Source organism: Gossypium arboreum, chromosome 8 (assembly GCF_025698485.1).
Source record: "Gossypium arboreum isolate Shixiya-1 chromosome 8, ASM2569848v2, whole genome shotgun sequence".
In the NCBI taxonomy this organism is placed as follows: Eukaryota; Viridiplantae; Streptophyta; class Magnoliopsida; order Malvales; family Malvaceae; genus Gossypium; species Gossypium arboreum.
In genome coordinates, this window is record NC_069077.1 from 26,498,195 (window position 1) to 26,525,593 (window position 27,399).

At 36.3% G+C, this 27,399-nt stretch overlaps 1 long non-coding RNA gene across 5 annotated transcripts; it reads right to left on the minus strand.

The window, feature by feature from the left end:
- Nucleotides 1-6,634: 6,634 nt before the first annotated feature.
- Nucleotides 6,635-12,398, minus strand: LOC108467451 (uncharacterized). Of its 5 annotated transcripts, XR_008269531.1 has the most exons (5): nt 11,996-12,307; nt 11,597-11,877; nt 11,417-11,487; nt 10,754-11,334; nt 6,635-6,935 (listed from the first exon to the last, which is right to left on the minus strand). It is a non-coding gene; the product is annotated as an uncharacterized LOC108467451 (long non-coding RNA). The 5 variants fall into 5 exon arrangements; XR_008269533.1 differs by having other exon boundaries at nt 10,764-11,334; nt 11,597-12,398; XR_008269530.1 differs by having other exon boundaries at nt 11,597-12,398.
- Nucleotides 12,399-27,399: the final 15,001 nt, after the last annotated feature.

Consider the following 27,399-nt stretch of genomic DNA (forward strand, 5'->3'; position numbering starts at 1 on the left):
TTTATTGTCACTTTGTTGTCGACGATAGTCGATGCACAACCTCATGGTTCCGTCCTTCTTTTCACAAACAACACCGGTGCACCCCAAGGTGAAAAACTCCAGGCGAGCAAAACCTCTATCCACCAACTCTTGCAACCGAGCTTTCAACTCCTTTAATTCCGTTGGTGCCATACGATCACGGAGCTATCGAAATCGGTGTGGTCCTGTACAAGCTCAATACCAAACTCTATCTCCGAGCAGTGGCAAACCCGGTAATTCTTCGGAAAAACATCCGGTATTCACAAACCACCGCACAGATTCGGATTTTATTTCTAACTCCTTATCACAAGTATATATGCAAGGTATGCTTCGCACCCTTTTCTTACATATTTCTGGGCCAACATTGATGATATTACAGTGGCAACCCTTCAAGTCCATAGACCCAACTCGGATCATTTCGTTATTTAGCACCTCAAATCAATAGTCTTGCTTTTGCAATTCACAACCGCATCATGCATCGTCAACCAATCCAAACCAAGAATAACATCAAATTCATCGAGCGGCAAAAGCATCAAGTGCAGCGGAAAACAGAACCTCAAATTACTAGGGGCATTTCTTGCACACTTTGTCGACAAGCACGAACGACCCAAGGATTTGACACCGAATTACGAACTCGAGAGACTCAATAGGTAAAGTCTTACTGGATGCTAAGGTTTCGCATATATAAGAATGAGTAGAACCAGGGTCAATCAAAGCAATCACATTAGTATCAAAGAGAGTGAAAGTACCGGTAATAACATCTGGCGAGGAAGCATCCTCACGTGCACGTATAGCATAAGCCCTAGTAGGAGCGCGAGCCTCGGATCTGGTCGTAGCATCTCTAGATCCTCTCTGACCACCACTAGCATTGCCCGTATTTCTAGATGGTCTCCCTCGAGCAGTGGTAGCACCCGGTTTCCCACTCTGATCTACATTCTGTTCAGACAACCTCGGGCAATCTTTAATGAAGTGGTCAACTGATCCGCACTTGTAACAGGAGTGGTCACGGAATCTACAACTTCCAGAATGCCATTTGCCACAATGCTGACACTCCGTTCTGTCTCGACGTTCATTCCTAACACTGGCGACCGAAGTGCCTCGTGTACCCACAGGGGGTCGATCACGATCTCGTCTAAAAAGGCCAGAAGTGCCTCTAGACCAGCCCACATCATCACGAAATTTCTTTGATGCCTGTAGAAGAGACTTTCCCGAGGATCTTTTATGAAACTCTCCAGTTCCCACATCAACTTTTTGTTTTTCTTTTCTAAGCTCTTCGGCTTTACAAGCTCGCTCGACAAGTACTACGAACTCTCGTATTTCAAGAATGCCAACGAACATTTTTATATCTTCATTCAGCCCATCCTCGAAGCGTTTACACATGGTAGCCTCGGACAAAATACATTCCGGCGTATCTACTAAGTCTAACAAATTTTCGCTCGTGTCGATGGCGACATAGAACCTTGCTTAAGCTCAAGAAATTCCTTCCGTTTTTGATCAACAAATCTCGATGATATACTTTTTCCGAAACTCGGTTTGGAAAAACTCCCAAGTTACTTGCTCTCGGGGCAAAGAAGTCGAGTGCTCCACCAATAGTAGGCGAAATCACGTAGCAAGGAGATAGTACACTTTAGGCATTCATCGGTGTACAAGATAGCTCGTCGAGTGCGGATAGTGTTGTCCAACCAAAATTCAGCTTGCTCGGCATCGTCGCTATCCGTAGCTTTAAATTCAGTAGCCCCATGTTTTCGGATTCTGTCAACTGGGGGCTTATTCGACCTTATTTGGTCAGTTACCGGAGGTATTGTAGGTGCGGGGGTTGTATTAGCCGGGAATGGAGGTTGTGGAACAGCCATGTTAGTTCGAATATATTGGTTGAACCAATCATTCATCACGCCATAGAAAGCTTGCCTAGCCTCATCATTCGGATTGCTAGCAACAGGTTGAGAGTCCGCCGGCGCTGTCCCTTGTGCGGGAGCAGGCGCCACACTCTCCACATCATCAGCTATCGCTCGGTTAGGATCGGGATCCATTATTATAAATAAACACAAATTCAAATGTCAGAAATCTCCACACTATCAACTAATCACATAAAATGGCATGTATAGCTAGACCCAAACGCATTACGGTAGTCCTAGAATCGACTAAACCGTAGCTCTGATACCAATAAAATTGTAACACCCCGTACCCGAGTCCGTTACCGGAGTCGAACACAAGATGCACACAAACTTGACTTCATCATTTTCACAGTCCATTTAAAAATTTCCAGACAAGCTGGTTACTGCGTCACTGTCGCTTTAAAAATCATATCTTGAGTTTCAAAGCTCGAAAATTAGTTTCGTAATTTTTCTCTGAAATTAGACTCACATTTCCATCTACATATTTTTTTCTAGAATTTTTGGTAGGGCCAATTAGTACAGTTTATTAGTTAAAGTCTCCCATGTGACAAGGGTCGACTACACTGACCTTCGCGCGTTACAACTTGAATATCTCTCTGTACAGGGCTTCAATACTGATGCCGTTTGTTTCTATAGAAACTAGACTCAAAGAGGAATCTATACATATATGGAATGACTCCTAATTATCCCTGGTTAATTTACAATGAATTTCCAAAGTCGAAACAGGGGGTCCAGAAACCGTTCTGGCCCTGTCTCACGAAAACCTAAATATCTCTTAACATACAACTCATATGACCGTTTCGTTTCTTCCATATGAAAGTAGATTAATCAAGGTTCATTTACATAATTTATTCACTAATTTATTCCATTCCTGCTATTTTTAGTGATTTTTCACATCCACACCACTGCTGCTGACAGCATCTGCCTTTAAGGTAGACTTTACCTATTTCATAATTTCCATGATTCAATTGGCCCTTTTTGCATACATAGCACAAAGTGTGATCATGATTAACCATTCCAATGGCTAATCGTTTCAAAACAATTCCATACCTTATAATGATCAACATACAAACAATTATAGTACTATGCTAAAAACGTATATAAGCCATTTTCGTATGGCTATCTAAGTTTACACAAAACCGAAAGGTACATGACCTACAACAAAAGGGTTGTCCTATACATGCCATTTCAAAGTTCAACCAAAATTTGTACCAAAAAGGGGGCTTTGATAGTGTGGATGACTTCGACTTCAATGATCCCGAATCCGATAGCTAACGAGCAAAATCTATAAAACAAAGAGCCAAAGCAACGGGGTAAGCATTTTAATGCTTAGTAAGTCTCAAGTAATGAAATCAGCTTTGACTAAAGTATTACATTCACATAGCTAAATGAATCACTTTAGTAATACACATTCTCATAATCATATACACACACAAGGTATCAACCTATCTAAGAGCCGAAAGTTCATTAGTCGATCGAATGAACACTATTTCAAACGAATCGACTTTTCCGATGCACATGTAAACATACCTTATCATATGGGTTTTTCGAGCGTATTAATTGAATTTATTACCGCACCAAAACGCTCACTTTCAAACCGAGTTTCTTCGGAATTTAACCGGATATAACCACAAGCACAATTGCCTTCGGGTCTTAACCCGGATTTGGTATCTTGCACAAATGCCTTCGGGTCTTAGCCCGGATATGACAACTTGCACGAATGCCTTCGGGTCTTAGCCGGATATAATCACTAGCATAAATGCCTTGAGATCGAGCCGGATATATTCACTAGCATAAATGCCTTCGGACTTAGCCCGGTATCATTCAAATGCTCATGTATACATATATCAATAATCACGACACATCCATATTTCATTTTCGTTACTAAGGCTCAAACACAAAATATTTATCAAACCTTTCCAATTTCGGCTCAATAGCCACACACAAAGAGCATGATTTCAATTAACTTTATAACTTAGTCCCTACGCACATTCGGCTGTCCGCCATAACATGACAAATCATTTCAATATAATTCAAGTAGGGTCTTTACTCGAAGACTTACTTCGGACGTGGTCGGCGATTTCGACGGCTACTCGACTACCTTTTCCTTCCCTTTATCGGATTTAGCTCCCTTTGCTCTTGAGCTTAATTTAACAAATAAATTTATTTAATCATTTGAGCATCGAAGAGGAATTCAAGGTACTTAGCCAATATATATACTCATTAGGCATCAAAGTCACATATGTACGAAATCATGAATCGAACTCAACACATTAGTTAATATTCCTCTTAGCCGAATTTTCTAAGCCAAGAATAGGTATCAATATGCTTGCCTCTAACCGAATGCATGCACACCAATTCCCCTCATGTGGCGAATATGCATGTCCATGTTGAGGCCAATTATACACTTAATACCACAAAAAACAGCATACATTTTACTAACTAACGATTCCATATTGTAACTCAATACGCATCAATCATTTACTTCATAACCGAAACACCATCATATGTAATTATATGCCTTGAGATAGTATATATGTCATACCAATACATCATGTGCAAACATATATATATACATGCAAGAGCCAAATCATAAGGCTGATTATGACTATCTCATATATCTTCATTATGGCCGAATGCTCCTTCTACACCATTTACCTTCACAAAGCATGAATTTCATCATCCAACTTACAAGCTTACAATGTCATGAAGTTTAACCTCATAGTATCTATCAAACTCTCACTCAAAATTGCTAAAAAGAATATTCAATAATCATTAATCCACCATCACATGCACCATTGCAAAGCTTCACTTTTAGCATGCAAATGATATCAACACAATCTCACCTTAGCGAATATCATCTCCATGACATAGTAAGGATTTGAACCATGGCTAGTTAGAACTCAAGCTAACTACTAAAATATACATGAATCTCATGGCAAAACATCAAACTTACCTTAATAGTGACCTAGGATAGCCGAATGCTTCACTCCTTCTTCCCTTTTCCTTCAATTTTCGGCCAAAAGATGTTCAAGGATGAACACACACATTTCTTTTTCTTCTTTGTATTTTCTTCCTAGTTTTGGCTCAAAGAAAGGATGAACAAATTTTTTCTTTCTTTTCCTTCAACTCACGGCAATGGGGGATTACACCTTCTCTCCTTTTTTTTTCAATTCTTTATTCCTCACCTTAGTTTAATTTTTCCTCCCATATTGCACCAACAAAACATGTCTATGACATGTTTTGCCCATCCTCCTTGTCATGGCCGGCCACCACTTATAAAAGGGGTATTTTGACATGCAAGACCATTGTTTTGCATGCATGCTTTAATTAGTCATCACACATTTCCCTATCCTACTTTCAAAGTTCACTACTAGGTCCTTTTTAGTGAAATTCACATTTATGACCCTAAATCAAATCATCAAAAATGTCACACACAAATTAACACATATCATAGGCATCAAAATGAATATTAAATTATTTTATGCCTCGGTTTTGTGGTCCCGAAACCACTTCCCGACTAGGGTCAATTTTGGGCTGTCACAATTATGTTAAACTTAATACTGATGGTGTTGTGTTCTCTTTAAGGGCTTGTGTCTCTGTTGGAAGTGTTATTAAAGATGCTGATGGCTTGTGGCAATGTGGTTTTTCAATGTCGATTGGAAAATGTACAACATTTCAGGTTGAAGCAAGGCCGCGATTCTTTGTGGGCTTCACTTAGCATGGAACAAATGATATCGGAAGTAGGAATTGAAATGTGATAACGCTTTGTTGATTGAGATTATTCTTGCCGGTTGTGCTGCGGATAGTAGGCTGAAGGAACTCTAACTGATACATCACATACTTATTCGATATTGAGAGGTTCGTGTTAGACATATTCCTCAGGCGTAGAATACAGTGGTAGATCTTTCGACTAAAATTAAAGATCCAGAGTTTATTATGGGTTAGTATTTGCTCCTTTTAAGAGAATTCTATATAAAACTACCCATAACTCTTCCTCAACCTATAAATAAGAGGATAATGTGCTTCAGCGCACTCGAACCATTATCCCCCTACATTGACAACAATGCTCATGCCAATCGAACAAAGGCTCAATCGATAATTTTAAATAATTTTTAGAAATAAAGTTTTAAGTCTTCTTATTTTTAAATTTTAGAAATAATATGTATCTAATACTTTTTAATTTTAGAAATAAAGTTTTGAATAATTTGTTTTAGTACAAAATAAAATTCCAAATAATGTAAAAGCATAAATTTAACTTATTGAAAAATAAAAAAATAGTCTGCTAATTTTTTTTTGGTAATATGTATAGTATTTTTATAAAATGAAATATTAAAATTTAATAAATAAGATAAGTGAAATTACATAAAATTTAAAAAACTTTGAAATAAAAATAATTTTAAATTTATTAAAATTTATTTTATATTCAACATAATTTAATACAAAACAATAAATAAGATATATGAACTTACATGTTTTTTTTTTTTGGTGTAATATGAACTTACAATTTAAATATAGAAGAACTAACCATTTAATAAGTAATAACTATGATTCTGAAATAAATATTAAGATAATTAACATATACAAATTTATTAAGATAATTATTATTTAACTTTATTTTAATTAAATATTATTTATCTTTATTATAAACATTATATTCTGTTTTATTTTTAAAATTTTAACTTTCAACTATATTTTTAAGGATAAATTAAAATATGCTATTTAAATTGAAAATTTTATGAAACTTTTAACTTTAAACAAAGTTTTAAAATTAACAATTTTTCACCAAAAATTAACAAATTAATAACTGAAAAGGTAAATTTTAAATCTTATAAACTCGAACTATTTAATTAAAGGAAACAAGATCTGCTACCCTAGCACGAAACAGTCTGCCTTCTTTGGCACGTCTTCTTTAGGTTTTATTGTTTCTTGTTCTTATTGAGAATGTGGTTGGCGGCGGCGCACTTCAGATCTTTCGTGGTTCTTACACAGCGAAGCGGTTTTAAGAACTAGGATCTTTGCCTGAAATCAATGGAGACTGAATTAGCGGGTTTAACACTAAATGAGAAAGAAGATGCAGTACTACAAATCCAAATTGAGCCCAATTCTGAACAAGTAGCGAAGGTTTTCAGGTTAGTGGGTTGCTTTTTAACAGCCAGTCTTATTCATTTTTCTATTATGAAAAGTTCTATGGCAAACCTTTGGCATCCTGTCCAGGTGTCCATATTCGAGATCTAGGAGAAAAACGATTTTTGTTCTAGTTTTATCATGTTATGGATATGGATAGGGTTTTGAAAGGGTCTCTATGGACCTTTAATAATCATTTGCTAGTATTACACAAGTTACAATAGGGGGAGGATCCATTAAAAAGTGCCCCTATTCATGACGCCTTTTTGGGCTCAGATCTATGATGTCCCTATTGGCCTTTTTTCTAAAAATTTGTCAGTACAATTAGACAACTTTGTAGGGAAGTTCTTAGAATACAATGGTTTGAATCTGGGGAAAGAAAACAGAAACTATATGCAGGTAAGAGTTCAGATAAATGTCTGGTGCCCGTTAAAGAGAAAGAAGCAGATTATATATTACGAGAATTGCACTTATGTGAAGTTCAAGTATGAAAGATTATCCCCTTTTTTGCTTTTACTGTGGCCGATTAGGCCATAATGATTTTTTTTGCGAAGCAAAGATGGCCCTTGGTGTGGAAATTGCTGATATGGGCTGGGATCTATCGCTACGAGCTCAATCTCGACGGGCTTTAGCGATGAATAGTATGTGGCTGAAAGATAAATGTGACGAGAAATTAAATGGTGGCCGAGAGTATAATCTTATGAATGGAAATAATTCGTGGGCTATTGATAATAAAAAAGTAGGGTATAGACAACTCTTTGATCCAATTTTGGGATTCAATCTGGAAGGCAGAAAGGCTTTATGGAATTACGTGGGGGAAAAAGTATCAGAAGATTCAGCCCTAAACGATATGGAGCATGATTTGGAAGATGGTGTTCTAATCAGAGAAGAAGAGAAAAAAAGAGCTAAAAGGGAGATGGAGGGCTCATTAGTAATGGGCGATAATAATACTTTGATAGTAAGAAATAAGAGATTGTTGGAAACTACTCAATTTTCATCGGCGGCTGCCAAGAAGCAAGCCGACCGAGCGCAATGAAAATCTTGAGCTGGAATGTCCGTGGGTTGGGGAGTCCACGAACTATTCGAAGACTTTGGCATGTGCTGAAGACACAAAATCCCCAAATGGTCTTCTTTAAAGAGACAGATTTGTAAAATTCAGATGGAAAGAATTCGATATACTTGTGGTTATGCAAACGATATTGAAGTTGAACTGGAAGGTACTAGAGGAGGACTGTGTCTGGCGTGCCATAATGAAATCTGTGTCACGCTTCAAGATTTTTCTAAAAGACATTGATGTGGTGGTTGATGATAATGAAGTATGAAATAAATAGAGATTCACTGGTTTCTACGGGTCACTATATGCACAAGAGAGAGATAGTTCTTGGTCTACATTGAGGAACATACACACTAATGAGGGGATCCCTTGGTTTGTTTGCGGGGACTTTGATGAAATCATGTATGGATTTGAAAAAAAAAGAGGTCTACTTTGAGATAAAAGGAGAATGGAATCATTTCGTAATGTCCTAACAAATTGTCAGTTAATAGATGTGGGGTTTTCTAGAAAATGGTTCACATTGGAGAAGAGAAATCTACCTGAAACAAATATTTAAGAGAGGCTTGATAGAGGGGTTGCAAATGATGAATGGATGGCAATGTTTTCAGAGGTAATTACTCTACATCTCACTCATTTTTTTCGATCACTATCCCCTCTTAATCAACATGCGAAAGAATGAAAACTGGCTGACTATGAAAGAATTTAAATTTGAAGCTTGGTGGATACTTGAGGAGTCATTTGATACTGAGGTTAAAAGCATTTGGGGGATATCATCAGGTGATCGGTTGTAGAAATTAGATTTTTTAAAACTTGGCTTGAGGAATTGGACGGATCAGATCCAAACTGATAGACAAAGATGAAAGAAATTTCTTACAGCCAGATTATTTGAACTTACAGAAGCTGAAAGTGATGATTCTAATCTAGCTGAATTGATCAATACTAAGATTCAACTGAATTTTGAAATTGACAAAGATGAGCGTTATTGGGAACAAAAAGCTTGAATCAATTGGTTGAAATTTGGAGATAGGAACACTGCTTTCTTTCATAGTCAAGCAACGCAACGTCGAAGAAGAAATTTGGTTCATAAATTGCAAGATGAAGAAGGGAGAGAAACGAAGCTCATTCAAGAAATGAAAGGTATTGTGCGATCTTATTTTCAAAATTTATTTCGATCAGATGGAAGAGTAAGCTACGATCACTTGTTGTCAGGAATTGATAGATGTATTTCTGAGGAGGATAATTAGACACTTATGGCGCTTTACACAAAGGAAGAAATTAAAGAAGCATTGTTTGAGATGGGCCCCACAAAAACTCCAGGGAAGATGGATTTTCAGCTTTATTTTTCTAGAAATGCTGGCACATTATTGGGAATGATGTCATCAACTTTTGTTTACAAATCCTCAATAAAGGTAAGGAGCTAAAACAGATTAAGCTAAAACAGATTAAATCTACTCATATAGTACTCATTCCAAAAATTGCCAACCCCTTTAATATGAACAGTTTCAGCCCATCAGCCTATGCAATGTGATCTATAAAATTTTGGCAAAAGCTATTGCGAATAGGCTTAGAGGAGTTATTGAAAAATGTATTGATTTAGCTCAGAGTGCTTTTATTCCAGGGAGATTGATCTCGGATAATGTACTTTTAACTTATGAAATCCTTCATACATTGAATCAGAAGAGGGTAGGGAAAAAAGATTCATGGCAGTGAAGTTAAACATAAGTAAAGCTTATGATAGAGTCGAATGGAATTTTATAAAAGAAATAATAGTTCAAATAAGTTTCGGTACTAACTGGATCGAGACTATTATGAAATGTGTTACCTCTGTCTCCTATTCGGTTGTTGTTAACAAATTCACAAGCGAGAAATTTTGTCCATCAAAGGGATTACGTCAAAGAGATCCGTTGAGCTCGTTTTTATTTCTTTTTTATGGGGAAGGCTTATCTAGCTTAATGAGACTTGCAACTAGAGAAAGGCTACTGAAGGGAGTAAAAGCCAGTAGAAGTGAACCGTAGGTATCGCACCTACTATTCGCATATGATTGCGTCTTATTTAGTGAGGCAACTAGTAGAGGAGCTACTCTTTTAAAAGGAATTCTTTTAGAGTACAGAACTTGCTCAGGGCAACGTGTCAATTTCAATAAATCAACCGTCTTTTTTAGCAAGAACACATCAGATGATGATGGAAGAGTGGTGGTTAATATTTTGGGAGTACGAAGCTCAAACAATCTGGAACGCTATCTTGGATTGCCTAACATAGTTGGAAGGAAGAAAAGGGAATCATTTCAAAACTTAACATCTATTTCAAGGTGGGAAGGAGGTATTCATTAAGTCCATTTTACAAGCCATTCCTACCTACATAATGGCCTGTTTTCTTTTACCTAAATCATTGTGCGTTGAGTTCGAAAGTATTATCGCCAAATTTTGGTGGCGGAAGGGACAAGGCAAAAGGGGAATACACTGGTGTGCATGGAGGAACCTTTATACCTTAAAGGAAAATGGTGGTCTTGGTTTCCGTACTATTAGCCAGTTTAATATTGCATTATTAGCCAAATAGGGTTGGCACCTCATTAGTTACCCGAATTCCTTATTAGCAAGAGTCCTTAAAGCAAAATATTATTCGCATTCAGACTTTCTTAATGCACAATTAGGAAACCTACCTTCTCTTACCTGGAAGAGTGTTTGGGCTGCCAAGGGCATACTGCAGAGTGGGTTGTGTTGGAGAACCGGAAGGGGAACTGAAATTTTCATTTGGGATGATCGTTGGATTCCAAGTAAGGGCATTGATGATTGGAGCAATAGGAATGTTAATGGAATAAAGTTTTTGATTTAATAGATGCTACAAATCACACTTGGAAGGCAGATTTAATTAAAAATACCTTTCCAGCAAATATTGCTCAAATGATTTTGCAGATCCCTCTTACGGAAACTCTTAACGACGATTTTCAAGTGTGGCAGGGAAAACTATCTGGTGAATTTTCAGCCAGAAGCGCCTACAAACTATTACAAGATGCTAGCTTAAATCCTAATAACTTATTAATACAGGCTGACTTGAAGGATTTCTACAAAAAACTCTGGAATCTACATCTACCCTCAAAAATCCTAATTTCAATATGGAGGATATCCTAGAACTACATTCCTACTCTAGTTAATTTAAAGTACAAATGAGTGGCTGATTTTACAGTATGCCTTAGGTGCGGTCTTGGGGAAGAAGACAACTCCCACGTCTTTCGGCACTGTCCTACAACATCAGAGGTTTGGCAAATATTAGATCTCTCTTGGGTTAAAAACTCTATGATTCAAAGTTTCTAGGACTGGCTTACCTGGATCTTTAAGAGAAGTACCCCGAAACAGTGTCGTACATTCTGTTGCAGACTGTAGGTCGTTTGGGGCTCTAGAAACAAGCTCGTACATGAAAGAAAATCAGAAGTAGGACGAGAGTTAGCACAAAAAGTTCAAAGGTATTTGGAAGAACTTGATGGTTTGATAGAAAGAAGAAATACCTTGAATACAGACAGAAGCCATAATCAGCAAGCTACCTATTCCAGGGTCATGATTCAATTCGACGCAGCTTTCGATAAGAGAAATTTCAAATCGGCATCGAGCGTGGTGGTTTGGAATCGAACGGGGAAACTCTTAACAACAAGGACCTTTCTTAACACCAATGTTCCATCTCTTTTTGCAGCGAGCTTATGCGGGACTTTTATGCAATTAACCTAGGAGTTTCGTTGGGTTTTCCCTTAGTAACGTTAATGGGGGATTCACGCACAGTTATGAGGAAATGCTAGTCAATGAAGAAAGACAAGTCAGTCATAGACGCAATCATTACTGATATTAAAACCAAGAAGATGTATTTTCAAGAAATCAGTTTCCAGTTTATCAATTGATCAGAGAATACCTACGCTCACAAAATTGTAGAATAATCGTTAAGAAAATGAGAGGACACAAACTTGGTAAAAGCGGCATCGGAGCTTAGTCACCCGAATCCGGAGGGACAGTGGAGAAGACACCCAGACTGAGATTTGTATCAGGGTTTTTTACAAATCATGAAGGATGAAGAGGAGCGGATAGCAAATTACTCCAGGTATGGTAGAGTTATCGACTGAACAGATGAGACTTAGGATGTGAAAAGACGATGGCAAGAGGCGTCCAGCTGTTCCTAAATCGACTAGAGTGGTTTAATCTACGTTTCCTTTTTTCTATAAGCTTTAATTGTTTTTGTCTTTTCCCTAGGCTTTATTTTCTTTTAATTTTGTTTCTGTTTGGGAAGGCCGAAAGCCTGTCAAATCTTTTAGGCCTAATCCTATCCTTAGGCCGAATTATTTTTTTTCTTTATATTAATAAAGTTCTAGTCGATTTTATTCAAAAAAAAAAAAAACTGAAAAGGTAGAATAGTTAAAATTAATATTAAAATTTAAATTTAAATTAGAATAGGAATTAACTTAATAAGCGAATATGAAGTAAATAACATAGAATTAAATAAAATAATAACATAAAATATCAACATAGAGTTAATAATAAAACAAAAACTAAATTAATTATTATAATTAAACATGAAATTAAAAAAAATTAGTTAGACATAGATATACCAACTATAAAAGCACTGATCATGAAATTAGCCCAAAGTGAATAACGTGATCAGCAATTCACCCTTTTTAAGACTAAATATTTAACTATTTTAATTAGAACTGGGTCAATGTCTTTTATCTTTCCTTTCTAAAAGCTTCTTCTCCTTCTCTCAACTTCATCCTTATTTGTGGACCGATATTTGTCAAACTTCTCCTCTTTATATTTATTAGCTATTTAGAATCTCAAATCTGGTCACTAAATTAGCATACAATATCCGTCAGTATTCAAATGAAATATTGTTAAGAACATGATCGAAAGAGAGAAAAAAACCAGTTTGATGGAGAAGAATTGGAGGAAAATGAGAGAACTTTAATTTCAGTAGATTTCATAAGAATGATGTAAAGACCATTACATCAGATTTAAAGGCTGAAATGGAAAAAATATAAAAGAAAGAGAAAAATAAGGAAATAGCTTGACAACTATCTAAGCAGTTATATTAACAGAAATAGCCAAAATGAAATTCCCTCCCGCGTTTCGACAGTTCCCTTCAACGCGCCATTTCAATTAACCTTCTAATGCAGCCCAATAAGTGATTGACCCACTGTATTGGCCCACCAGATGTCTTGGACCATAACAGTATTCCCCCTTGAGAATATCCTTGTCCTCTAGGATCTATGTGAGGATAGGTGTCCTTGACCTGCTGAAGTGGTTCCCACGTGGCATCCTCTGGGAATGAGTTTGCCCATTCAATCAACACCTCTATTTCTATTGTATTTCCTCATCTAACCATCCTTCTATCTATGATTCGAATTGGTTCATTGGCCTAAGATCCTTGAGTATCGATAACAGGTATGGCAGACTGCACAAGAGTAGTTCCCACATGCTTCTTGAGCTGAGAAACATGAAATGTTTGGTGGAATTGAGAACCTTAAGGCAGCTGCGGTTTGTAGGCTACCTTCCTAATTTTTTGTTCTACTTTGAAAGGTCCAAAAAACCTGGAAGCAAGCTTCTTATTCATTACCTTTCTTACCGAATGATGTATATAGGGTTGTAGCTTTAAGTAGACCCAATCTCTAACTTCAAAGTGCCTGTCTGATCGATGTTTGTTAGCTTGTTGCTTCATTCTGTCCTAAGCCCCCTTTCAGGTGAAATTTGAGTAATTTGATGGCAGATGCTCTATATTGCATGCTTTTATCAACCATGGCTACCATTGACAATTCAGCCAAGTAGGGTAGGTGATTCAAAGGTGTCTATCCATACAGTGGTTCATAGGGTGTTATACGTATGGCAGTGTGATATGTTGAGTTATACCACCATTTAGTAAGTGGAAGCCAACTTGCCAATCTTGTGGCCTTTCTCCTAACATACATCTAAAGTAGCTTTCAAGACATATGTTCAAGACTTCTGACTGACCATCTATTTCTGGGTGATATGCAGTGGAAAAATAGAGTTTGGTGTCAACTCTTTTGAACAATTCCTGCCATAAGGTACTAATAAATACCTTGTCCTTGTCCGAAACAATAGTGTCTGGCAGTTCATGAAACTTAAAAACATGGTTTATAAACAGCTGGGCTATGGTGATAGCTGAAAAAGGGTGTGTGAGAGCAACAAAATGTTCATATTTAGTTAATCTATCTACTACCAACAATATGACATTTTTTTCCACTCGATCTTAGAAGTCCCTCTATGAAATCCATGGAGTGTTAGAGTATACCCAAAGACCAATCATGAGATGATTGTAATAACATACTTATTTTACCTCATTTATTAATATAAGGCATAGCCATTATTGTTTTAATTTATTTTTTATGTATTTAAGTAAACTGTTTTATAATAATGTCTTGAAAATAATATGATTATTCCTAAAAGGTCCTTAGTCGAGTATTGTTGTAAGCTTGGACAACAATAATACATTAAGACTAACTTGTACTTGATTGATGACAAAGTGCTGTCATTGACATGAGATGTCAAAATCAATACATGAGTATGTGAGTTAAAGAACAACATATTGGACTGACCCACTATGAGTATGTTTCTTGGATTATTATGTAATAGTCACAACATTACTCATAGTGATTACTATGTATACAATCCTTAGACTTGAGATCATCATTATCCCAACATCATGAGTCATATATTTTGATACAGTCAAACGTCCACCGTAACTGGTTGTTCTATAAAGGCTGATGCTAAATATACCACAATTTATGTAGTGGTTATGGTTGATAAATATATAATTTGTCTCTACTACATAATGAGAGCAATATCCTATGCCACTTGATTGATTGAGACTAGAAATGCATGGCCATGTTCAAATAAGTTGATATGAGATATCATACTTATTTGTTTTTCATAGTCTACTCAGGATATTAAGAAACATTAGATGGACTACGCAAGTGTGACTATTCCATGACTTGTGCCCATTCTAGTTATAAAGTACAAAAGGATTTAATACATGAAGGGTTAATCACAAAGAGGTTATATCGAATCATGACTTATTGTAACTTAGGTAGCAATGATGCATTGCTAGATGCCACTCATTGTTTATAATATTAGAATCATTCTAGTATTACTATTAACGTTACAAGAACCTATAGGGTCACACCCTATGGTTGAAACAAACGAAATCCAAATATAGTTGGTATTGTGTTTAGCTGCCAAATGAATTAAATTGATTATAGAATTAATTTAATTGGCCAGTTAAATATCAAACGAATTATATGTACAAGTATGTTGTACACATAATGAAAAATGTAGTTAAATTAATATATGAATTTGATTAGTATAAAATTTAACTAAAATAATTTACCAAATCTTTGTTATAATTATTGTAATTATAATTTAGGATCTTATATTATTATAATTATTGTAATTTTAATTTTTTGGTCTAACATTATTATAATTATGGTAATTATAATTATTATATTCAGTTAATTATTATGATTTGATTTATATAAAAAATATCAGTTATTCCCGAATTAGGAAATATAGGGTTTTTCTTAAAAACCCTTATATACCCGAAATAAGATGTGTGTGTGAGGTCTAGCAACCGTCAAGAGATTTTTCTCTCTTTGAAAAAGTTTTAGAGAGTGCTTATTGTTCGTTGTCATATCGGGTGCATTACGTAGAGGCCGAAACGTTTCGTAGCGGCTTGGAATCGATATACAATTGTGTAATATGTTTCTTCGATTTTTCAAACGATTAAAGGTAATCATTCATACCCTTTTCACCCCGATTCATTCCTTGCATATGGATTCTTGGATGTGATTGCCAAACTTAATTTTTCGCTGTGCCATGGGGTGTACTGGCGATGAACCATGTGGTGTACCGGTGATCCAACATGGAGTCGATGACCAGGCTCTTTCAGGTATAGGCAAAGGTTGCAATAGTCCTGGTGTGGTGATAGTTTCTGTTTTGTATGCTTGACAGACATAACACTCTTTTATCCAATTCTTGACATCATTGGATAGATCCTTCTAATGTAGTAGGTTGCTCATTCTCTTTTTAGTGGCTTGAACCCTTGAATGTCCCCTCATTGCACTTACATGATAAAGCTGGAACAATTCATTTCTTAAACTATTTACATTTCCCACCACAGTTTTCCCTTTTCTCTTAAGGAACCTACCATCCCAATGGCAATGTGGATGTTTGTTGTTTTGCTATTGAAACTTCAGACATAACTTCTAAATTTTTGGATCTTCTTGGTAGGAGTCTTGCACCATTGATAGAAGATGAGAGGTAATGATGCTATATGTGAGCTGCAGTATCTGACTAGTCTTCAAGGTTTTCTCGTTAGATAAAGCATTAGCTACAACATTCTCAAACCCTTTCTTATAAATCACCTTGTAATCATATCCAATCATCTTTGCAACTCACTTTTGTTGAAAGAGAGTCACAGCCACCTGATTTCCCAAAAAATTGAGACTCTGGTGATCCGTTCTAATCTTAAAATCCCTCCCTATTAAATAAGAGTGCCACTTTTTCACAGCCAATAAAACAACCAACTTTTCCTTTTTATATATGTATAAGGCCTAGTGCCTTACTCCTAAGCCTCTACTAAAATATGCCATTAGTCTTCCTTGTTGTTGTAAAATTTCCCCCACTCTAAAGTCTGAAACATCAGTGTCCATGTAGAATTTCGATTGAAAATTTGGAAGAACCAACACAAGAGCTGGGCAAAGGGCTTTTTTTAGTTGTTCAAAAGCAACTGTGGCTTGGGCAGAATGAAGCAACAAGCCAAGCACCTTTTTTGAGTAGGTTGGTCAAAGGTCTGGCTAAAATGCCATAATGCTTGATAAACCTCCTGTAATACCCTGATAAGCTTAAGAATCCTCTAAGAGCCTTAAGTGAATCAAGAAATGGCCAGTTCATTACGAACTCTATCTTGGATTGATCTATGGAAACAATTCACTTGGATATGATGTGTCCAAAATATTCAACCCTATCAGTGCCAAAGCAACATTTACAGTATTTGACAAATAACTTATGTTTCCTTAGTAGTGATAAAACTTCCTCGAGATGCATCAAATGGTCCATCCATGATATAGAATACACCAAGATATCATTAAAGAACACTCGAATTATTTTCTCTAATAGAAGCTTGAAAATCGAGTTCAATAACCTTTGAAATGTAGAAGGTGCATTAGTGAATCCAAAGGGAATCACTAAAAATTAATAGTGACCCTCATGTGTTTTGAGCCGTTTTTGGAATATCAGGCTCATGCATTCTGATCTGGTGATATCCCTATCTCAAGTCCAATTTAGAAAAAAAAAAAAAACTCTTAGCTAACCAAACTTATCAAGGAGTTATTTAATTAAGGGAATAAGGAGCCTATCCTTCACTGCAATTTGATTGAGTTGCCTATAATCCACGCAAAGCCTCCATGAATCATCTTTATTCTTCACCATCACCACTGAAGAAGTAAATAGACTGTAGTTGTCCCTTATAACCCCAGCTTGAAACAATTCTTTGGTTAATCTTTCTAGCTCGTTTTTTTGTATCATGGGGTATTTATAAGGCCTAATTTTTACCATCGAGCTTTCATCCTTCAAAGGGATTCTATAATCTTGCAGTCTCCTTGGCGGTAGACCATTTGGTATTTGAAAGAGATTTTCAAACTCTTCCATCAGGAGCTGAAGTTTCCCTGGTTGATTCCCACAGATAGGAGTAGTGACTGCTGATCGACTGTTTAACATCACAGCAATAATGTGCAAGCGTACACTGTTGGTCAAAGTATAATAGACAGAAATGAGTTAGTCAAATATCGATTCCACATGGATGGTTGTCTTTTATCTATCAATTTCAATTAAATAAATGGATAGAAACAAGATAAATTGTGAGAGTAGGTGTCGAAGCAATAACTTGAAAAAAATAAGATAAAATATGATAATGATAAACTGGGATCCCCAACGTGAATATTCAATAAAATGCTAAGTGCTCACAAGGTAAAAAGGATAGGTGATTGTCGATGCATTAAATTGCAATGAATATCTTACCAAGCTTAACTTCTATATTTAATCTAAGACTTAAACATGCACATTAACCCCACCTTCCAATACTGGCAATTGAATACTATTAAGAACAAGTGGATTAAATTCCTCTAATCCTTAAGCAACTTCTGTTTTCATGCTTGTTAGTTTGAACTGTCACTGCACTTTCCAGTGTCAGTTACCGCAATAACACTTACATACTAAAAAACATTCAAACCCAAAGATTAAATAGTAGAAGCAAGATTGAATAAAATAATTTAACCTAGAACTCATGTGTACTTTCGTACAAACATGAAATAGAAAGTAATCACATTCGTTAGAAAAGAAATATAAAAGAAACAAGTGGAGAATACTATTCCTAAACAACTCGACTTGAATCTCTCTATTCCTTCTTGTGCTGCACTCAAGGCTCTTCGTCAAGAGCTGCTTTGCATCTCTTTCGCGTCGGTTCACCCTTAGGAGACTTAAGCCACCATAGCCAAAAAGCTTCAAAGGATAGGTTGAAAAAGATGATAATCCAAAAGCTCTCCCCCCAAAAAACCTTCTTTTTTTTTTCTTTTTATGTGAAATTTCTTTTTATTTTTCCCAAATAGCCCAAGTGTCATTTTTTTCATAACATGCTGCCTCTGTACGTACAAGTTAGTTGTACCAGACCAGATAGCTCACACACTTTTGTTCCTATTCGAATAGCTGTCAGGTGCAATGACAATTCTGGGCACAATCTAAAAATACTCATACAGTGACATCAGTACCAAACGTAACAAAATTAAGGATAACTAAGCAAAGATCCACTGAGTTGTAAAATGTCAATTACTGAACTGAAAATGCTAAAATATGTGCTAAATATAACTAAATGGGGACAAATTAACCAATAAGTAGAGAGAAAACATATTTTTTCTAGTACTATCACACCCCCAAACTTGAGTTTTTACTTATCCTCAAGTAAAGTAGAAACTAGCAAGGCTACATAAGAATTCACTAAGGAAAATGATCATTCTAACAACTTGAATCACTTAAAATCCCAATGAATAAGTCACATTCAGATGACAGAATATTGCATCGACAATACATAAGTATGAATGAATAAGATTGCAACTTCATCAAAACCAACATCATGCTTTAAATACTAAATTCTATCTACCAATACAACATTTATTTTACAATATATGCATTTTTTTTGAATAAGGGATATTGTTGCATTACTCTACCCTTGTTCCTGAAAAGTAACGATGTAGTGCAACAAACCCCTAGGGAGTACGTAATTATGCCAACACAAACTCATGCAGCAACAGCCTTTGGCCAGATTCATTTTTCTAACGCTTGTATTGAAGTGTTTCCTTTTTAACATTTCATAATACACCCACTTTAGAGTGTCTCTTATTCATAACTATATATATAAGCAGCTGTAAAAGGCAAATTCATTCAAGATTCAAGGAATACTACTAGTCATCCATTATTAATACAACCTAAATCATTCAGTAAAGAATTGAAAATAAAACATTCAATCAAATTTATCCAACTCATTCATTGATAATTCACATGATTCAAGAATTAAGCATCAGAATGTAACAAAAAATTTTAAACACATTTGCATTAACCACAAATAAACCTTGCATCTTTATTAAACTCAAAAAAAGTAAACACAAAATTGAAATGTGGGTGTATTTCCAAAACCCATATGCATTCTTCCAAACTTAAAGTTTGCATTGTCCCCAATGCACTAACATTAAAATGCGATGACAATAAAAATGCAACGACAATGTTCACTAACAAAATAAAAATTATAGCTACATGCAATGCATAAATACTACAACTAAAACTTAAAATAAACTAACTCAGTTTTCCTCGGCCATCAATGTGGCTGCATGATGTTTCTTCTTCCTCCTATTTTTCTATTCCTTCTTGCGCTTCTTGTCTTTAGAGCGCTTTCATTTCTTTTCTATGGGCTTCGCACGGTCCTTGGATCACTTCTCAGTTTCTTATGCTGCCCTGGCATAATCGGTTACTTCCTGTGCAGGAGGGGTCACCTTGAGTGGTCCGGTATAAATTACTATCTCCAATGATTTGTGGTGCTTCTCACTAGTTACCTCTGCAGCTTCCGCCAGTCTAGCTCCATCTCGCTCTAGATTATCATTAGTTGCATCCACAAACTCGGATGCACTAATAATGTTTTCAATAATTCTTTCTCAACAGCTTTTATCTCAATAGTTTCTTCCTCGTCCTCCTCGTTCACAAGTTCAACATAGTCGTCTTCCTCGTCTACAACAACTTCTTCATCAAAAGTAGACGCCTCTTAACCAACAAAGACGTCATCCTCGACCAGGCTATCAATCCTTCGTATGCACTCTTCAATACCCATTAAGCCATCTTCTTTCTCATCATTAGAGACGTGCACAATGGGAGGGGATTCCACCGATCTGTCTTAGTCCCCTAAGTCATCTTCCTCAGAGGAGGGCTCATAACCTCGGATGATTAGTGGGAACATTGGAAATTCCGAGAGTGGGGTTGGACTTAACTGTATTAATGCAGCTACAATAGAGTTGTTATAGGCCCTGGTATAAACATAGAACAAAATTTGTAACCTGTCCATATCCTCTATTGTAGCGACAAGCCTGATCTGCTTATTGCTGATGGAATTGGCCAACTTCTTGATATCCTGTATTTTGCGCAGTAATAATGTCTCTGTAGTTAGGTTTGTTCCCTTACTTTTTGCCTTAGTTTTACCCTTCCTTATCTTACTGGTCTCTACCACCTTTATTGTCAGTGTATGTTTGCCACGAGTCATTCTTTCAATAGAGGCCTCATTTATTGAGCCCTTATTTTTCAGGACCTCTTCATCATCATAGGCACAATCCCTTTCTGCTGGTATAGTAGCATTACCAACGACGGGAAAACCAAAATTTTAGTTTGCCTTGCGACACAATCAATAAATTCCTGGTAGAGTATTGCGCCAACATCAATCTTTTTGCTCTTGACAATTGAATGTATCAGGCACATTCTATCGAGGTATACTGTGGTGTTATGTGTAGAGGGCAGTAGTCTGTAGTTGACAAAATAAAACTAGATTTTGCTTTGTAGTGTCAGGAAGTGGCGGTGCATCGTATAATTCTTTTGATGTGAACCTGTCCATAATGCTCCCTTGACACATAAATTCTTCACTAGTAGGCTCCTTTTGTCATCTATGATATCCTCAATAAACTTGAAGTGTTCATCGATATCCACTTAGTGTTGTATAGCTTATTGATTTTTTTAGCATCCCATGGGATTAAGCCTTCTCAAACAAAGATAAACTTTAACTCGTGGTCATAAAGGTTAGTGTAAAACTCATGTACCAATGAAGGTGAATAGTTTCTAGGATGAGTGCAAAAAGTTTCCCACTTCAGGTTAGAAATGGTTTTATAGATTTGCTTGCCCAAGTCTTGCTGTTCAGAAAGGAGAATGCCCTGTTCTAGGTGGAAATGTAGCTTCAAAATGTTTTCTTGAAATTGACCCTTGGCCGTTTTCATTAAAAAGATCACCGACTCCTTTTTCTCTGTTGGCATGGAGGATTTCGATTCACGAACTACAGTTATAGAGGATGAATGTTTTTCAAAAGGCTTGGTGGTTTTCTTGGCTAATCCTCTCGTTCTTGCCATATTCTGGTTGTTTTTTGGAGTACAAATGGTTTAAAATTATAAAGGTACGAGCTTGGGAAAGGAAAAGTGAATAAAAATGGCTAGTTTGTATGTGTTATAGTCAGTCAGTGAAGAGGGGTTTATAGTGAGTGAAAGAAGAAGATGGAAATGCATGATTTTTCTTAAGGGAAATAAAGCTGGCGGGAATAATTACGTCCAATGAGAATTACGCCTACTTAGACAGATCAGACGGCTGCGTGACTTTTGATCAAACAGTGGGATCTTAAATTTCTAATCTACTATTATTCTTGCTAAGTCAAAAGTGACAATACAATAGTACGAACTATGTTGACAATTAAACCTAAGTGCGTCGACAATGGTACCTAATTATTCTGCAAAAATAAAATACAAAAAATAGAACAAACTTAAAAAAAAACATAATGATAAATTCAATAAAAATTAAAACTTTTTGACCAATTTAATGGTCTCTGCGTGCTTTTGGTTAATATTCCCTAAATAGTGTTTCAACCACTATCCATTCACTTTGAACTGGTGTCCATTATGTAAATATCTTATTGTGACTGCACCATGAAGAAATACTTCGACAACTTCAAAAGGTCCAGACCAAAGTGAGCGCAATTTACCCGGGTGCAATTTCAGTCTAGAATTGAATAATAAAACTTGTTGACAGGTGATAAATTATCGCTAAAAAATAATTCTGTCATGCCATTGTTTGGTATTTTCTTTGTAAATTGCAGCATTTTCATAGGCATTTCACCTAATCTCCTCTAGTCCAGAGCCTTTTCTTTTTATGCTGTCCACAATGCCCATAAAGCGCCATCCAGTCTGAAAGAACAATCTTTCCTCAAAGGGTTCACAACCTTCTCCAGAATGTCTTTAATTTTTTCTATTTGATACTTTTACTTGTTCATTAGTTTGCAAATGATAAGTAGTAGCCATTCTATGATTGACTCCATATCTTTTCAGTGCAATTGCCACTTTGTTGCAATGAAAGTGTGTACCCTAATCACTAATCAATGCCTTTGATGTGCCAAAGTGGATGAGTATATGCTAGTGAAAAAATTTAAGTACTGTCTTTGCATCATCGTTTGAGACTGCAATAGCTTCAACCCACTTCGAGACATAGTCAACAGCTACTAATATATAAATATTTCCAAATGAACTTAGAAATGGTCCCATAAAATCCATACCCTAAACATCGAACAATTCAACTTTCATAATTGGCTGCTGTAGCATTCCATTGCATCGGGATATAGAACTAGTGCGCTGACACCTATCGCATTGATTCACAAAATTTTGGGCGTCTTTGAGTAATAAAGGCCAGTAGAGTCTTGACTGGAGAACCTTAGCAACAGTTCACATGCCACCGAAATGACCTTTATATAGAGCATCATGACAGTGCTTTAGGATTGAAAGCATCTCCTCTTCTAGAACACAACCTTGAATAAATACGGTTCGTTCAAATGTTACTTCACTATTTCACGAAGAAATTTTTCTTTTTCATGGCCTGTGACACCCAATGGGAGTTTTCCACACACTAGATAATTAACCAGACCTGCATACTAAGGGGTTGCGTCTACAGTAAATAACTTCTCATCTGGGTATGCGTCAACAATTTAAAGTATGTATCTATCTTCGCTACTACTTTCCAATCAAGACAAATGGTCTACAACTTGATTCTCTGAACCCTTGCAGTCTTTTATCTTGATGGAAAATTCTTGCAACAGTAAGATCCAGTGTATCAATCTTGGTTTTGCATCTTCTTCGCAAAATGATATCTCAATTCCAAGTGATCAGTAAATACGGTAACCTTTGGCCTACAAGATAATAATGAAACTTGTCGAAAACAAAGACTACATCCAACAATTCTTTCTCTGTAGTGGTGTAGTTGATTTGAGCTTTTGTAAAAGTTTTGCTAGCATAATAGATGGCGTGAAATATTATTCCCTTGTATTGTCCTAGAGCAGCACCCACAGCAAAATTGCTTGCATCACACGTAACTTCAAAAGGTTGAGACCAATCTGGTGTAACGACAATGGGTGCATTTACTAGCTGCATCTTTAATTGAATGAATGCCTCCAAACATGCAACGTCAAAGAGGAATTTTCGATTCTGTTCCAACAATGAGCATATGGGCTTTGCAATTTTCGAGAAATCTCTAATAAATCTTTGATAAAACCCTGCATGCCCAAGAAAACTACGAATACCTTTCATATTTATTGATGGAGGTAATTTCTCAATGATTTCCACTTTAGGTTTGTCTACTTCAGTGCCTTGACTAGAGATGTAATAGCTTAACACAATGCCTTCAGTTACCATGAAATGGCATTTTTCCCAATTTAGAACAAGTTTGTGTCTTCACATCGCTGCAATATTTTATCCAAATTGTTAGCGCAATGATCAAAATCATTCTCATAGACTGAGAAATCATCCATAAAAACCTCTAAGGAAACTTCAATTATATCTGAGAATATTGCCATCATGCACATTTGAAATGTGGCTGGTGTGTTGCAAAGATCAAAAGGCATACAGTGAAAAGAAAAAGTATCAAAGGGACAGGTGAAAGTTGTTTTCTCCTAATCTTCCGGTGTAATAGCAATTTGATTGTACTCAGAATAGTCGTCTAAGAAGCAGTAATAAGCTTTTTCAGTAAGCCTGTCTAACATTTGGTTAATGAAAGGAAGTGGGAAGTGGTCCTTCCTTATAGTAACATTAAGTTTGTGATAATCCATACAGACTCGCCATCCCGTAGGAATACGTATAGGAATTAATTCGTCTTTGTCGTTGCTAACCATTGTGATGCTACTCTTTTTAAGAACGCATTGCACTGGACTTACCCAATTGCTATCAGAAATAGGGTAGAAAATTCCAGCATCAAGCCACTTTATAATTTCTTTCTTAACAACTTCCTTCATCTTCATGTTTAATCTTCTTTGTTGCTCAATTGACTGGTTGCCTTCATCTTGCAACTTGATCTTATGCATGCAAAAAAATGGACTAATGCCTTGGATATCGACAATACTCCAAGCAATAGCTCATTTATGTTGCTTAAGAATATAGATCAATTTCTTTTCTTGAGTTACATTCAGTATTGTAGAGACAATAACTGGGAGAGTATTGTTATCACCAAGAAAGATGTATTTAAGATGAGTAGGTAATGGTTTTAATTCTAGAAAAGAATCTTCATCGGTAGATGGCTTGAAAATTGGAGTTGCTCTATTGGCTAAGTCTAAGGATTCAATCTGCCATCCATGCCTGAGTTCAATATTATTAGCCTCAACATTGCCATCACAACTATCTAAGAATTCATCATCAGATGTCACTGCAAACTCCTCAAAAAGTATTATGCTTTGGTCATTGAATTCTTCCGCAATTAGATCATCTAGCATATGGCATTCTTCTTTATACTTACATTGAATATATTCAAAAAAACTGAAGGTAACGTGCTCATCATTAAGTCGCATGGTCAGTTCACCTTTGTAAACATCAATAAGAATTAGTTTGGTGGCTAAAAATGGTTGTCCCAAGATTATGGGAACCTCATTGTTTGCCTCATAGTCAAGTATGATAAAATCAGCTGAAAAATGAATTTTCCACACGAACTAAGATATCTTTGATTTGCCCTTCAAGTTGAGCCAAATATCGATCAGCTAGTTGTACTGTCACTATAGTAGGTTTTATGTGACCAATTCCCAACTTTCTGAAAGTAGATAGTGGCATTAGGTTGATGCTAGCTCCTAAGTAGCATAGAGCCTTGCCCAAATAATAGTTGCCAATTAAACATGAGATAGTAAAGCTTCTAGGATCTTTCATTTTGGGGGGCAACTTATTTGTCAAAACAGCACTACAGTCCTCTGTGAGTGCAATGATTTCCATACCTCTGATCTTTTTCTTCTTGGACAAGAGTTCCTTCATAAATTTCCCATAATTCAGAATTTTCGCAAGAGCGTCTATTAAAGGAATATTGACTTGAAGTTGCTTCAGTGTGTACAGAAACTATTGGTTTTCCCTGAATCTTTGTGGAAAAAGTAAGGGTGGAGATACATCTAATTGCACTGACACCTTTAATTGCATTGACAGTTTCGAAGGTCGGACATTAGGCATATGAGTGACAATTTGTGGAACTTTTTTGTCTGATACATTGGCAAGCTCTTCAGATTCAATCTTCTCACTAGGGATCATTTTACCAGTATCTTGATGTAAGATAGTAGAGTCTGTAGTCAGCTCGTTAGTTTGTTTACCACTCTTAAGCGTGACAGCCTTGCAGTGCTTTTTCCCCCTCGGACTAGGATTTTTCGTGTTACTAGGTAGTGTGCCCGGTGGTTGAGTATTTAGATTTGAAGCAAGTTGTCCCAATTGTGTCTCCAACGCCCGAATAGAAGATGAATTCCCTTGCACAATAGCTTCTGTGCGAGTCATATGCTCCCGCATTAAAGCCTCAAAAGCTGTTAATAGGTCAGAAGGAGAAGTTTGCGTGTACTGTTGTCGTCGATGCTCTTGAACTTACTGATGCAGCATTAAAGAGTGTTGCAACTGCGTCTGATTTTGGTGTGGATGCATCTGATTATATTGATTATAGTTCTTCTTTTGTTGATTTTAATTCCCTTGTATTAAATTATAATTGCCTTAAGCAGATTTATTCCCATATCGGAAGTCGCAGCATTTTATCCAACATTCTGAGTTCCTCAAGACTGTTGATTACATGTAGAATTATTACAAGAGTTGCCATAAGAATTGTTGCAGATGTTACTGACATAAAAGACATTCTTTGCATGTTGTGGACAATCTTCTTAGCTATAGTTGTCACTACAAATCTCACAACAAAAGATAGGAACATCAGCCAGTTGAGCGACTTGTATAGGTGCAACGTGACTAGTCCCTTTCATTTTTTTATCATATTCGCAAGAGAAAAAACTTGAGCATTAAGTACAGATATTGCATCCAATTCAATAACTCCCAGAGTATCTTTTGCTTGTACAGCTCTAGAGATAGGGTATTAATAATCATTCTGAGTAATTCTCTTAAGAATCCTAATAGCATCATTATAAATACAATCCAACAAAGGTCCATTGGCTAATGCGTTGACAAGATTCCTCATGTGTGAATTCAGCCCATTATAAAAAAAATCTCAATTTATGTTTCCTGTTGAATGCAGTTCATGGGACAACGTCGAAGCAAAGATTTATAGCGTTTCCATGCGGTGTGAAGATTCTCATCATCCAACTAATGATAAGCTGTAATATCATTTTAGAGACGAGCATTCGTTGTCGGTGGGTTAAATCGCAAAACAAACTGTGTTTCTAGTGCATTCCAAAAAGTAATTGATCCGGCAGGTAACCAAGGAATCATGTACGAGCTCTTCCTTACAAGGAATAAGGAAATAATTGCATATTCAAAGCATCATCAAGAACACCTTGTTGACTAAAGGAAGCACAAATCAATAAAAATGATTTAAGATGTTCTCGTGCATCTTCATGTGGCAGTCCAACATATTGCCTATTAGAATTTAGCATTTGAAACATTATTGGCTTGAGTTCAAAATTTCCAGGTTGGATTGCTGGCCTAACAACTCCCGGTTGTAAGTCATCCAAGATAGGTACTACAAAATCTCG